Consider the following 14565-nt stretch of genomic DNA (forward strand, 5'->3'; position numbering starts at 1 on the left):
CTTTTATTAATTAAAAAAAAAAAAAAAAAAACAAAACCAAACAACCCTTTAAAAAACCCAGAAAATAAAGAAAAATCTTGATTTAAATTCTAACCCCAAATTTGGAAAGCTACAAACACTTAAAAACACATCTTATTTTTTTGTTTGGTTGTCTTTTTGTTCTCTGTCTTAACTCTTATCTCCCTCCAAAATCATTAGCTAGAATGGATAAACACAAGAAATACATATTCACCTATAGCAGCAATTGTCATTTTTAGGTTTGTGAACAACCATACATCATGATGTTTGTCCTCAAGAGATGGCAGAGTGGTACTCAGAGGGAAAGGGTTGCAGACATGCTGAAGTTATTACAACATAAACCAAAAAGGCTGCAGGACCACCTTTTTGGCATTATAAAATACTTTTTTACAGAGTGGGAGTTTTCACCTGAGTAACAAAGTGCTGTGATAACTCATGAAACCACCTCCGTATCTCCATGAAAGGATATAACCAGAAATATCATCTGTCATCTAAGCTAACTTCTTCAGGTTCTGCTTGAAACTTAGACTCTGTAAGCCTTTAACTGGCTTTTGTAAAACATGTTTTCTGCCTCCAATCCCCTCTCTGGGTAGTGACACATGCATTAATTGATGTCTCATTATAATACTGTTACTTCAGCTCTTATGGCACAGTTCTCTTTCAGCCCTGAAAAACACTGTTTCCACTGAACTGCCATTTTATCTCACTTTATGCAATTATAAAATAGCATATACATCTGTTAAATATTATTATTAGTGAAGTAAAAAATTCCCTGTAGCACAAACAATAAATTTTTTATAGAGAACATATTTATCTTTTGACACATTATTATATTGACTCATGAAAAATAGAAGTAATGTCCTCATTATTTATCCAGTCTAACTTGAAGGACGCCCTCGTCAGTTCCTTCCAGGAAGAAAGGATGTTGAATATTTGATATATGTGATTAGTGGAGTCTGCAGTGACCTCTTCCAGTATTCTGTATTGTTAATAATCATTGAACCTTACAGAGGAAAAGGAATAGGGGCTTTAAGAGTTGTCATGCATTTGGTAATTTCACAAAGCCATTAAGTTTCTTAAAAGTCAACAGGTACCTTAAACTAAAAAGGAAGTTTAACCAACACACGATTAAAAATCACCATCCAAAACAAAAGGTCATGAGAAACCACTTGGGGGGGTTAGATTCTGTGCCCAAGTAGGATTCCCTGAATACTATTTAATGCTTGTTAGATGACAAGAGGAAGATCTCTGGATTTACCTCCCATTCTCAGCATTAAAATTTCAAATTACTACTATAATCTAGGTTCTTCTATAGCTCAGCCCCTCAGCAATTATGCTGGCTGCTAAAACCAGTGTAGAAACAGAGCCAAACCACAATGAGCTCCAGAGGCATCACTTCCACAATGTCTGAGACACAGGCTCTCTCCATCCAGACCCTAGGAGACTGAGTGCACAGTGCTTGCAAGTGGGATTTTAGCCTGGGCTCTCCTCCAGCCCAAAAGGGTCAGTCAGTCAGTCAGTCAGTCAGTCAAAAAAAAAAAAAAAAAAAAAAAAAAAAAAAAAAAAAAAAAAAAAAAAAAAAAAAAATCAGGGCTCACATGAACACAAGTGAAAAAGCTGAGATCCCAGCTCCGCTGCTGCTGCAGCAGATGTCAAAATTCAGCCTCAGAGCAACCTCGGGGACGGTACTGCACCCAGGACTTGCCTCTGCAAGGAACCGTGCCGGCTCTAGAGAGCTTTGCAGCTTGGCTTCAAGGCACAGAGAGGGAGGCAGCAGTGTGCAGAAGGGAAAATTCCAGCTGTGGTTGTTTCCCCTTCCCTCCCTTCCTGCCTCACAACAGCTTCACTGTCAGAAACAACAACAAACTGCGGGACTGCATTCATGCTGATCCCCAAGTGCAATTCCTGCCCATTTCAACCCCTCAATGGAGGCATTGTTTTCTTAAGCACATTTAACTAGCTCCAAGCCCTTTTGCCTGTCTAAAAAAGCAGTATCAATTATTAATAAATGATAGTACATAATTAATAGCAGTATTTAGAAGCAGTTCTGCCTTGCAGGGCTCTGGCTACTAGCCAATTGAGCTTTACACCAAGCACACCAGGAAAATGTTAGTATTATCCTATATTTAAAGAATATTTCACCATATCATTCTTGAATAACCATTTGGCCACTCTCCCTTTCTTTTCACAGCGCTTTCCAAAGGCGTGTCATGATAGCTGGGAGCACTGTCCCTGTTCTTCAGAGGAGGACAAGGCATGGACAGGTAGAGCAGCTGACCAGCAGCTCACTGGAGGAGCCAAGAACAGCAGCCAGGTGCATGAAGCTTTGTGTTTTGTCAAGTCAGCCACAAGCAAGGGAGCACCTTGCTAAAATAAGGGGAATCTCTACCCTGGTAGAGTTTCATACAGAAGTATGTCAGGAAGAGATTTTGGGTCCTGGTTCTGTTTGCTCTCAACTTCTCTAAAGCACGGAGCTCTTTTCAGAAGAATTCACTGAGAAGATTTGAAATTAATTATCAGCCTTCACAGCTTTCAGCATTAACTACTGCAGTTCTCAAAACCAAAAAATAAATTGAATGCAGATGAGCAAGACCAGAGCCACAGGTAATGAGAGAGCCCAGCAGAAGAAAAATGGAGAATGAAATAGAAAAATATATTAAAAGACATTCAAATCATGTCACTGCCCACTAAAGAATGTCAGCAGTGGTCTTTGTGGAATAGGAGCTGTGCTTGGCATGACATCAAGAAAGAGAAGCTTTATTTATGAACTTGATTTTGCTTGGAGAGTTTTAGCTTGACTTTTAAAGTAGGGAAATCCAGGGCACAGGGGAGAACATAATATTATTTTCTGGAAGAAAGTCCCTTTTCAAGGGTTATAGGTATCAAAGCAGCACATTATTACTACAGTTTGTTTCATATACATCTATTCCCCAATACCTAAGGGCAAGTAAGGCTCTGTTTCTACACATAGCAGAAAAAGGCAGCAAATGAGAGCAGAAAGGGAGGTGAGAGCACTATGCTGTAGGGAGCAGCAGTACTCCAGGACTTGGCTGATAGGCTGGCATGGATTTTAGCTCTCTTTTGCCCTTTTATGAAAGGGCAGAAGAGGGAACAATTTTGTCATCCCTGCATGGCCTGTCTGTATTGTTCCGCTTGCGTTCACTACTAGATTTTCCTTGGAAAGAAAGAAATTTTTAGAGCATCTCAGCAAATTCATCTGGGGCTTTTTACAGAGCATGTGGCAGACAAATTCTGACTTCTGCATAGCAATGGATGTACAAGATGTTTTGAAGTCAACTCTTGGATTTTTCAAAGCATAAAATGCATTTCCCCTTCCTGCAGGGAGAAAGGCTACATACTGCTTATCACTGCGACTCCTCACGGTGATCACTTCCAGAGGCAATAAAATAAGCTGCACTTCAGCATTTGTTGACAGTAAGGCTTTAACAGTCTCAGCTATAAGCAAGCAACACATTTTCTTTTCTGTCACAGGAGTGTGAATTTAAGTGGTAATATCTTAATAAACACTTAATCATGTGCCTTTTTCTGTTACATTTCTCAACTGTTTTGAGCAGAAGACTTACTTCTGTCCTCCTACCGCTGATCCAACTGGCTTTGAAGCTCAAAACACACTTGGCACCTTTGAAGCTTCATTTAACTACCCAGGCTCTTCCTATATGTCAAACAGATTTGAGCCCTGAGACAGACACTATAAACTTTTGTAGATAACTTCCAGTACAGCCAGATATAGCAAAACCCACTGTGTACTAGGACCAAGCTTAGGAAGCTTCTTTCACATCAGCCTGAGCAGCTTGCAAGGGCTCAGAGACATCGAAACAGTGCTGGGTTTTAGATTTCAGGCTCTAATGCAAAAGATGCTTCAGAAGCCCCAGATGCACTGCCCAGTCCCTGGAGTATATCTGGGATTGGAGACTCTCTGGGGTTACAGTGGGTGCAATGTCACATTTTCTCCCTTTGCCATGTTGTAGAGTCTTTGTCTACTCTGAAATGTATGGTACTCGCAACTGCTTTTGCCAGAGGTTAAATACTTTTTATTCAGAGTACACAAAGGCTTCTCTGTTCAACAGTGCCAGAAATGTCAAGGAATTCTGCTTGGCTTCATTTATATCTCTGTGAATGTTGTGTGTGCTATATTTTCATATATTGAGGATTTCTACAGAATTTATCAATAGCCATAATGTTTTCCAGGAGAATCCCTGGCTTGTCTTTAAGAGTAAACAGCTCCATCCTTAGCTTACCACTTCTGTCAGGCTAGGATCAAATTCAGACACTCTTTCCATTTCTCTTTTAGTGGATCATCCACACTTAATCTTTGCCTACGACAAACAGGATTAAGAAAACCCTCTGTTTTTGTTTAAGGTCCCAAACCCATGTATAAACCTTGTAATTTACTACATAATGGCAGCTCATTCAAGGCATAAATATAAGTAGCAATAACAATCGTGACTTTTTGGAGAAGTTCTTCTTTCTGGAGGTAAAAAATGCAGCTGAGGTGGGGTGTGTGTGACCTTCACATGCCTGAACTCCACAATGCACTGAAAATATTGCTGCAGAACAGGGGATAAACAGTCCCATCTCAACTGGAAAACTGAATGACATTAAACAAAACAGCAACCATTTCTCATCTGATCCCTTCTGCAAATAAGATTTTCTAAATTGCCTTGGAGATTTCAGAGGGCAAATTCACCCGCTGAGCTGCAGGAGTTACAGCGGGGTTCAAACTGGTTTCGGTACAGTGAATGGCTCTTGAGCACTGCTGAGGTTACTGTGTGCAGAGGTAATGAGATGAAATCACAGATCAGGGAAGGATTCATTTGCTAAGACACTTTAACAACAATAGAATATTCCTAAGAGTCTACTGCATTTTATTAGTTTAGCTGTTGAAAATAAACCCAACCAAAAAAATCCCAAATTATTTCCATGGAGATTTTAAACAAGTCAAGAATGGGGTTTCTGAAGTAAAATAACTTGTTTTTTTAATTTAAGAAACAAAAAGATTTTCTGCTGTAAGGACTTTTAAATAAATTACTTTCTTTTTTATTGAAAAAATCCTTTTTGGTGAAAACAAAAAAACCCTCCAACTGAGAAAGGGAGGAAAAAGGGTTTTGAAAAACTTCTTCAAATAACCTGGGGAAGCTTTGCCTTCTGGCACAGCCATAGCAGACTTTAAGACAGTATACACTGAATGTTTTTGAAAACATACCTTTAAATTTCCCTCTTCTGACTCCCTTTACTGCTGAGCTTGCAGAAACAACAGACTGAGGGGAGGAAAATGCGTGCAAAGTGTGTCTGTGCTCCTCATGGGCTGGCTTGGTCCTCATCTTAGTCCCTGACACAGACTGAGCAATCCCAGAAAGATTCTCAGGCACAGCGCTGTGGTGTTCTTTCCCCCTTGATGAAGTAATGACAACTTGAATAAATATTTTTTTCTCTATTCCCCTGCTGTTCCAGCAAAGAGCTGCAAACAGAACCTATTTATCTGAGCACTGTGTTGGAAGGGTAAACACGGACCTAAAGACAAAGGGGCAGGGAAAAGGGCAATATTCTTTTGTTAGTTTGAAAGTTTGGGTGAACTCTGACATTTAGAAAGTGTTTGTTACAATGATTTCTTTAGCAGATGAGGTTTTAACCTAAGAAACTTTAAACAGATGAAGAGCCTTCTACAGAATAAGTCCCCTCTGAATAATATTCCAGCAGGGAATATTTCAATGAGTCTCACAGAAATGAGTATAGTAAGAGTTAAATTGCTCCTGCTCCAACAGCAGATTCTTCTTAAAATAAATGCAAGGAAAACACCATCCCCTGAGTATAATTTTGTACTCTAGAGCCAAAATCCTCTTATTTACACATAAATCTAGGGCTTTATTCACGGAGTACCAGTTGCTTTGACTCTTTTCCCAAGGCATGCTCTCTCCACCACTCCAGGTACAACACGACATCTGCAGTCAGGCTGTGGCTCTCAATGGACATATTCCAGAGATATATCAGGATAACCACATTCAGAGCTAAATTCTCATGCTTATGGCTAATGAAAGCCTGATGTTTATGTACCAGCAGAGGCCAGCAATATCTGAACACGGGTAGCTTAAATTACCACATTCTGTAGTGTTCAGACTTCTTTTACAGCAATAGGGAGGGAAAAAAGCATCATTTGAATCTGACTCAAGAAAGGCAAGGTTATAACTCATATTGCAAAGAGATAGAGTGTGTGTGATGAACTGAAAATATTATTAGAGAAGAACAGATTCCTGTTATGATAGGCCAAGTAAGTGCTGGTTTCACTGGTACACTGTTAATTATACATTCACTCTTTCACATAATGAAAAAAAGTCTTGTGTAGTGTTTGTGAAAGGGGCTTGCATATTTACATATAATGAAACCTGCAACGACAAATGTCAGCGGTACCATACACCGATGCCATGAATAATTCATAGCACAGAATAGTTGAGCTAACAGCAGAGAAATAATCAAACCCGTTGATCTCCCCCCACCCGCTCCCAGCTCCCTAAAGGAAGATAAAACCTTATTTTCTGAGCACTTCAAACCCAAATAGTTTCAAGAATTCCATTTCAGATAGAGGAAACTGCTGTATGGTCATGGCAACTTTGACTTTTAGAGCATCAGTTCTGGTCTGGTCAGTCAAGCACTACCTGTCAGCTCATTTATCTCTCCATGCCATGCCTGGGACTCTATTTGGCAGAGGCCAGGATTCACCTGGTCACTTCCCTCCAAGAGCAGTGTCTTCATAACAAACAATGGAGCCCCTGAGAGGAATTGTGGAGAGTCACCACTTCCCACTGTATTTACTTTGGGCTCTAAGATTTTTCCATGTCAGCTGGAAACCTCCTGAAAGCCTGCTTTAGAGTAATAACTGAGAATGGAGAAGTAACCATCACGTTCTGCTTGTATTTATCCATGACATATTCTCAAACAATTCCAGCTGGGTTACTGAGCTGTACTTTTTGACAGCCTGGCAGGGCAGATGGTACCCAAAACCTGCCAGATCAGAAGTTAATGTTTCCCCACTGGCTATAAGAAGAACTGTAATTGCCTGAGATGAGGGTTTGCTTTGATAATCATTTGATTAAATAAGCAGATGCCTACTGACTTCAGAAAGTATCACCACATGATCTTGCAGAGGAGTCAGCATGACCAGCTTCCCCAGGAGAAAAACAGAAATACCCCACAGCAAAGTGAGATACTGAGCAAAGTTGGGGGAGAGTAGCATTGCTGGTCTGCAAGGACGTCTAGGAGAAACTTCAGGTTGAACAGTTCAATAAAATGTTTTTCTCTATTGTTACAGGCATTTAAACTAGAATTCAAAAAAAGTATGACTTGAAGAAGGCAGTACTGATCTAATTTTCCACTGATAATACCTCACTCTGTGACACAAACAAGGAAGGTCACCATTGCTCCGCAGCTGTCTCTAAACTAGAACAGGAGGGATGCATCATTTAGCTCACAGCCAAAGCACATTCATAGAAAGTTGTACGCTTTTTATTTGGCTTTATCTTACCCTGCTGGCTATCTCCATCTCCATCTACACCACACAGGTTTTTAATATATGTACAAGCATGTATATATTGTGTAGCTTTTAATGACTGGTTCACATTCCTAAATACCACTGGTGTCTTTTCCTACACAAAAATTCACATTAGGAGTCCCAGCAGGGTTTTTAATCATGTTTCTTCCACACTGTACACTCCAACAGACTTCATAATGATTTGATCATGCGCTGTTTAATACACAAGGACCTGGCCTTGTTGCCTCTGCAGAAAAGATGTCTGTAAATGCAGTAATATTTTAAAATAATGTAATTCTTTGTTTGGGTGTCGCACTGATACCTATCTGCAAACCCCACTTGCTGCACAGATCTGTGTAATTTTGTCCCACCTGAGCACTTTTTTCGATAGAATTAAAATGATGAAAGTGAAAAAGACTGAACCATAATACACATCACAAGGATAGAAAAATTAACTAATTTTGAACAATCTTGGCAGATGATTTTCAGGATAGAAATCCCACCATGAGAAACACGAGTTTTAGATCAGGGAAGTCAAACCCCTTTGCCCAATGCAGACAAACGGTGAGACAGGGCTGTTGGCAGCAGGGGATGGGATGAGCCAGGAAGCCTTGCTTGCTTACACAAACATCATCACAGACCACATAACAGCAGCCTTTCTATATTAAAAAGCACCATTCTTATGCGTGCATGTGCAAACACAATGGAGCACTGAGAGACTGTCTGCTCAATGGGCATTGCCATACTCTTTATATACGCATGCATGGGCAAAGCTAATGAAATGCAGAGAGGACTTGGCTTATTGTATGACCAGTAACAGTATATGCAAAAGAAACAGATTTTTAAGAGACTGTTAATTCAGTCCTCTGAGGACTTGTTCCTTCCCGGCACCAAAAAAATAACCAGTTCAGTAAAAAATTGAAGCTTATGCTTAATTTTGTGCTAATGCTAATGTGCTGCCAGTCCAGTTACAACCAGAACCAAATTTTCAGATGATACTTCAAGTTTTTCTTAATGAGGATCTTTGTTTCTGTCATATATGTTCCCATTGTCTCTTGCTGAGGCCAAATATCTCTGTAAAAATGCTACAGAAGATTGTTGGGGGATATTTTTTTTTTCTTTTTTTTTTTCTTTTTTTTTCCCTAGAGAAGAAAATCAAACACTTTTATTCTTGAAAAACTGCTGAACTTCCAGAGAGAAAGAGAAAAGATGTTGATGAACTAAGAATAAGTGTTAGAAGTATGATTCAAAGAAGAAAATGCTGGATTAGACTATCTGAAGACCATGAAATAATGCTTAGCAAGCGGCTGAGAACTTGCATCCTTCCAGATGTCAAAACAAACTGGCCCAGAACAGAAAATTCATTTCCCACATTTCAGCAAATAACACTTTTACCATTCCTGATTTTTAAACTCTACATTCCCTTTTAAAAGCTTTTAAAAAAGAAGTAACAGCGAAGAGCAAAAATATTACAAAAAATTGCTGTAAACTAAGAAAAAATATAATTGAATACACACTGTAACACGAAGGATATTGAATAATTGCATCTTTTAGCATAGTTCTACCATTCTGGTAAGCAGCAATTAACATTGGCCATATGTCTGCAAGGCAGAAAGAGCTCTGGAGAGTACTGATATAGTTTGAGGATAACTTCATTGCTTCAGGGCTTGGGATTTAATACTGTGAGCTTCAGTTCTGACCACTGCAATTTGCAAATCAAGTTTTTTTACAGAAAATGCTTTACTTGCAATGGGGCTCCCGAAATATGTTATGTGTAGTACCAAAGGGAGACATGCCCCTTCCAAGTGGCAAAGTCTGACAGTGGAGGCACCACCACCATTCTGCTGCCACCGATAATGTATTTACACACGTAGCTCTCTCGAAAGCTGCTTGCCTTTTACTCTGGAGTTGTTTCTTATCCAGACATGTTGTAACAAGTTCAGCACAAGAAAGAAAAAAGGGTTGACTGGAGGTAGAACCCAAAATGCTCAAAACCACCATGTTGCACCTCCTTGCAACTCAACAAATCAACATGGACAGGAAACTAATTTGAGAGAGAACAGGAATAGAGCTGCATCAGCTTTTAATCTCATTGGGTTTTGCTGTCTGTAAAAGCAGACGTGTATCACTCCAAGAGCTTTGGATCAGAAAGCCTGAGCTTGAAACTCAATTACTCTAAATCCCACTATTGCAGGGTTATAATTCATAATGCATTTCATGTCAGGAAGTAAGTTGCTGCATAGAAATTTTAAGATCAGAAGAAGATGCAGTGAAGGGTTATTCATACAACTGTTTACTTCAACAAATGTGAGGGCTGGGAAAAGCAGGGGCAGTTAAGACCGGGTTGGTGTTGCCTTATGCTGCAGAATCTTTTCTTACCCTGTTTTACCTTGGTAGAACATTACCTGCTCACACGAGGACAGATGCAGGTCAGCAATGTCTCTACCCTGGCTTTTTGTACATCCCCATTCTCACCCAGTGCAGCAGCACCAAAACGAATGCCTCACAAATATGTAGTGTGAAAATTAGTCTACTCTGCTGCAGCCTATCCTGCTGCCATGACCTGGTGGGGTTGAAGCTTGTCATCCCACCTCACTGACGTTCAGGGTAGGATTTGGAAGCAGGGCTGCTAGAGTGACTGTGAACAACTAGATGGTTTTGCCAATGTAAACTTAAAAAAGCTAACAAGAATCCCCAAGACAGGTCTTCCATTCAGCCTCTAGAGCCACTGTGAATGCTCTCAAAATACTGCAGCTGGTTGAGTTAGGATGCACCAGGAATAGCCCCCAAAGGAGAAACCCAGAACATTTTTAACAGGCTTACTGAACATTGTGAATGAACCATCACGGTCTTTCAGAGAGGTGGATGTATCATGTCTGCCTCTGGCCTGCATTATCTACTTTTCAAACATATGAGAACAACAGAGCTCCTCCAGGCAGAGTAATTCAGGACAACACTATACCTTTTAAGAAAATGCACATTCCCAAATGCTGCAAAAAATAGCTCAAACATCTGGACAGATCTTGTACCTTCAAAGTCAGTAAACTGCAGTGGCCTCCTGAACTTTATTTAAGGATGCTTTCCACTTGCAGGTGAACTGGTCAGGTTTTTTCATCATATTAGATCATCAGCACAAGCTTTGGTATTTATTTTTAAAAATCTTTTCCTGCTACTAGTCTTAAATCCTGTATTTTGTTTTGCTTGGTGCAGTAAAATGTCTCATCTTCTCATTCTCACATAAAACTCCACTGATACCAAAAAGTTTAATTCAATTTCTACTGTAATTATGAGCTTTTAGTAGAAAGACACTGTAACTGTGAACTTTTAGCAGAGAAGACACTGTGCCTGCAGACCTTTAGCACAGAAGCAAGGCATGCAGAAATTGCTTTCCAATAAGGGTTTTAGAGGAAAAAGAGAAGACATCTGGCTCAGGAATGCAGCTACAGCCAAGGACCAAGTTTAGGAACTTGGGGACCATGGGGAGGGTTTTTATGGTAATGAATAAATTATAATATGCATGTAATGACTGTACATTAGCAACACAATTGTAGAAATCGGGTGGCATGTTAGGAGGAGTGATTCCCCATGCCTTCCAGGCATCTAAATAAATGATGCCCTCTTTAATACAGAAAAATTTGTGTAAAGAGGTCTTATTCTGTTTTTTGGAGATTTGGCAACAGTGACAGGTAGCTGGTTACTAAGCTATGCTCTGTACTTTACATTTTCAGAGTGAACCTGTTTTGAAGTCTCTCCATCAATAACAAGGCAGGAAGTAAGTCTGGTAATAAGAGGACTTTCTAGGCTGACAGTAAATCGGATTTTAGAGACTTATTTTATTTCATAAAACTCACTTGGATATCAAAATGCCTCTCTCAGTTGGAGGCCTGAATTCCCAAGGTCTCTGCCACAAATCATAAAATGATTTGGGTTAGAAGAGACTTTATCTAGTTCCAACTTTCTTGACACAGGCAGGGGTGCCACTCACCAGGAACAGGTAGCTCAGGATCCTTTCAACCTGGCCTGGAGCACTTCCAGCAATGGGGCACCCACAACTTGTGCAGGCAACCTGTTCTAGTGTCTCACCACACTCTGAGTAAAGAGCATCTTCCTAATCATGGTATCTGGGAGCAAGGGGCTGACTGGTTGGTTTTTCATGCCAGGAAAGAAGCAAATTCAACCATGCACATTTAGGCATTTTTGGTTTTTTATGAGTAAGTTCTGAATTAAAAGCATATTTGTGATGCAGGCAGAATCACATAATAGCTGTCAAAACGAAATTATTTTCTGTACAGATTTCTTAATGTAGCATGACAGCATGGACCACTGGGTAAGATTCAGGCAAAAGTCTCAAGTTTTCAAATAAAAAAGCCCTTTTCTTAATAATTGTGCAGAGTTCTAACATTCTATACAAAGCCCATCCTGACATAATGAGAGCTTGTCTTTTTCAAATTTAAAGATCTCCCCTGCCCTTTGGCTGTTTATTTGTCTCCTGTGATAGGCATGCAAAACCCTTCAGCAGCGCTAATCTGATCAGAAACACATGAGATTTACACCCAAACCACAGTGGATGGTCCACATTAATAATTTCAAAATCACTTTCTGTTGGCTCTCACAAGAGACATTGTAACAACAAAAAGAAAACTTGAAGGCCAAAATCAGAATTTATGCCCACAAAAGGCTACTTCCTTCAGAGATGCATGGTAGGAATTCTAGAGAAGACGTATGTTTTTAAAACATAGCAGAGATTATTGTTTTGAATCAGTGAGAGGAGCTTATCATCTTGCTACTGCTTACCCTATATATCATTATATATAGCTGGTGTGCTTGCTTATGAAATATTTGGACATACAGTGGATGATCTGTGGGAGTCCACCCGGAAGAAGGTCACTGTTCTTGTCTGGATGATTTTGGAGAAGGCTCATCACATCGCTGGTTTGGACCCTTGGATAATTTAATGTGTTACACTAAAACAAACTGCTGAGCCTTATTTTCCATCATTTCGCATTCATGTAATTAAAAATGTGTTTAAGTGTTCCAGATGTGTTGCAGAGCAACAGAGCTTCAAGGACCAGATGTTCCATCACAGCTCTTCCCAGCAGTGTTGACGGCAGCAGTTTTCCTGGTGGTACCTCACTTGCTCTCAGCCTCATTTCAGATCACGCACACAGCAACTTCTTTCTCTTGCTCTTTGGCTGTAGAAATTTTTTCCTTCTCTTCCAATATTTTTCTCTGCAGTTTCTTAATTGGGCAACATAGTAAGGAAGATGTCCTAAGTCAGTGTGAAGGGGCAAAACTAATTAAATTAACTTATGCAATAAGAGATATTAAAAATTCAAAGGCTGCTTTATTGCTTGTTTCAGTAGAAGTTAGTTCCAAATTCTACTAGCAAAAGGCTAGAGCTATCAAATACATGCCCGGCTGAGCAGTAAGAATAATTATGACCTACCTAATAAGGATTTATGCTGCACTGACTGGAATGTAACAAATCCCAAACACATGGAGGCCATATACTTGGAGTGGAGACGTGAATCCTTCCAGGAGTGTCTAAGCCAGAGATGAATGCAAGTATTAGTGTACACATACGAACAAATTTGTCCCACTTTCCCCATTATGCCATTGGCAACAACACCTAGATTATCCCAAACCACAACAAATTACAAAGCAGAAGAACCATGACTCTCTAAGAACCTCTGTGCTGGAAGCATTACTGCAAGTCATGTTGCTAAAATAAAGAAAATAGCTAGAAAAGGTTAGATTTTCTTTCTTTATTTTTTTCATTAAGAGAGCAGCTTGCTTATTTAATATTATTATTAACCCCATTTATTTTTAACTAGGTAAAAGATCACCAGATCAGGAGAAAGACTCCATAAATAAGAAGAATGGGAGAGAAAAGAGCCCTTTTAGATGTGAAGCATCTGCTGTTCCCAGGGAGGTATGTGGGTTTGGGATCGGTTTCATGGATGGGCTCCAAAAGCCCTGGGAGTTAGGTTGCAGGATAAACATATATATATCCAAATCAGATGCAGTCTTGCTTCTCCCTCATCACTCAAACCCAAACATTGGGTTATGATTTAAAGTCCCTGCAAAACATTTCTACTTCCCTTGGTATTATACCAAGGGAATACCATGTCTTCTGGTACCTCTTCACAAAAATCACCACAAACAACAACAACAAAACAAACCCAAATAAAATAACAACAACAAAACCCAAACCCAAAACAACAAATCAAATAGCTTATGAATAAACCACAATTTTTTCTTACATGTTGTGCTTCAAGGGGGGGCTGTAATTACAGCTTCCCATGTGTCCTGTAATACAGGCTGGTTTGAGCAGCTTTAACCCCTCTTCCAGTTTGCCTAAAAACTCAGATCCCATATTTGCCTAAAGCTTCCTAATTATTAACTGCTAAAGAAGGGAGGTTTTAAGTGTATATGATCTATATTAACAGGACATTTTGCTGGAGTAACCATTCCAGCCAGAGCATCTGGCAGAGCATCCCTTGCGTGGATGTAATTCAGAAGCAACAGAACCACTGCATCAGGCAACCCTTCTGAAAGTCACCCTCAAACTGTGTATTAGTTACGTTGGCGTAATTGCATTTGTATTAGGAGATTTTCCTGGCCTGGCTCCACTAGCCAGAGATGACACCTTTTCATATCCCTGGCTCATACTGCAGTGCCAACAGAAGCCTGTAACATAGATCCCTTCCTAGGAAGGGAATTGTGATTCTCTAGGAGAAGCCCAGACACCACAGTGCAGACTATTCTCTTCCCCTACACCAGTGCAGAAACAGTGCAAGGCCACTAATGTCTTTGGATGTGATCCAAATTTACACCTGTGCAGAAGCAGAAGACACTTAGCTCTAAATCCAATGTTGCTGTAGTGTTTGGTGTTTGTGATAAAGAATTCTGAACTACTTTCCACTATGACTGAGTGGTTTGCAGCTGGATCTGTTACATCTTCATCTGAAGATGTTGTGGTTTTTCTGCCTAATTTATCACAG

The 14565-nt window shown here is 39.9% G+C and overlaps 1 long non-coding RNA gene across 2 annotated transcripts in view; it reads right to left on the reverse strand.

The window, feature by feature from the left end:
• Positions 1-12029: 12029 nt before the first annotated feature.
• The window catches only part of LOC120762413 (uncharacterized), a 38588-nt gene continuing 36052 nt past the window's right edge, over positions 12030-14565 (reverse strand). The window contains exons 8-9 of one of the 2 annotated variants that reach the window (XR_009208511.1): positions 13008-13105; positions 12030-12799 (exon numbers count right to left, since the gene is read on the reverse strand). This is a non-coding gene — a long non-coding RNA (uncharacterized LOC120762413). Of the gene's footprint in view, positions 12831-13007; positions 13106-14565 lie in introns of both variants that reach the window. The other variant, XR_009208512.1, reaches the window with a different exon arrangement.

The sequence above is a fragment of the Hirundo rustica genome, chromosome 1 (assembly GCF_015227805.2).
Source record: "Hirundo rustica isolate bHirRus1 chromosome 1, bHirRus1.pri.v3, whole genome shotgun sequence".
NCBI classification, from domain to species: domain Eukaryota; kingdom Metazoa; phylum Chordata; class Aves; order Passeriformes; family Hirundinidae; genus Hirundo; species Hirundo rustica.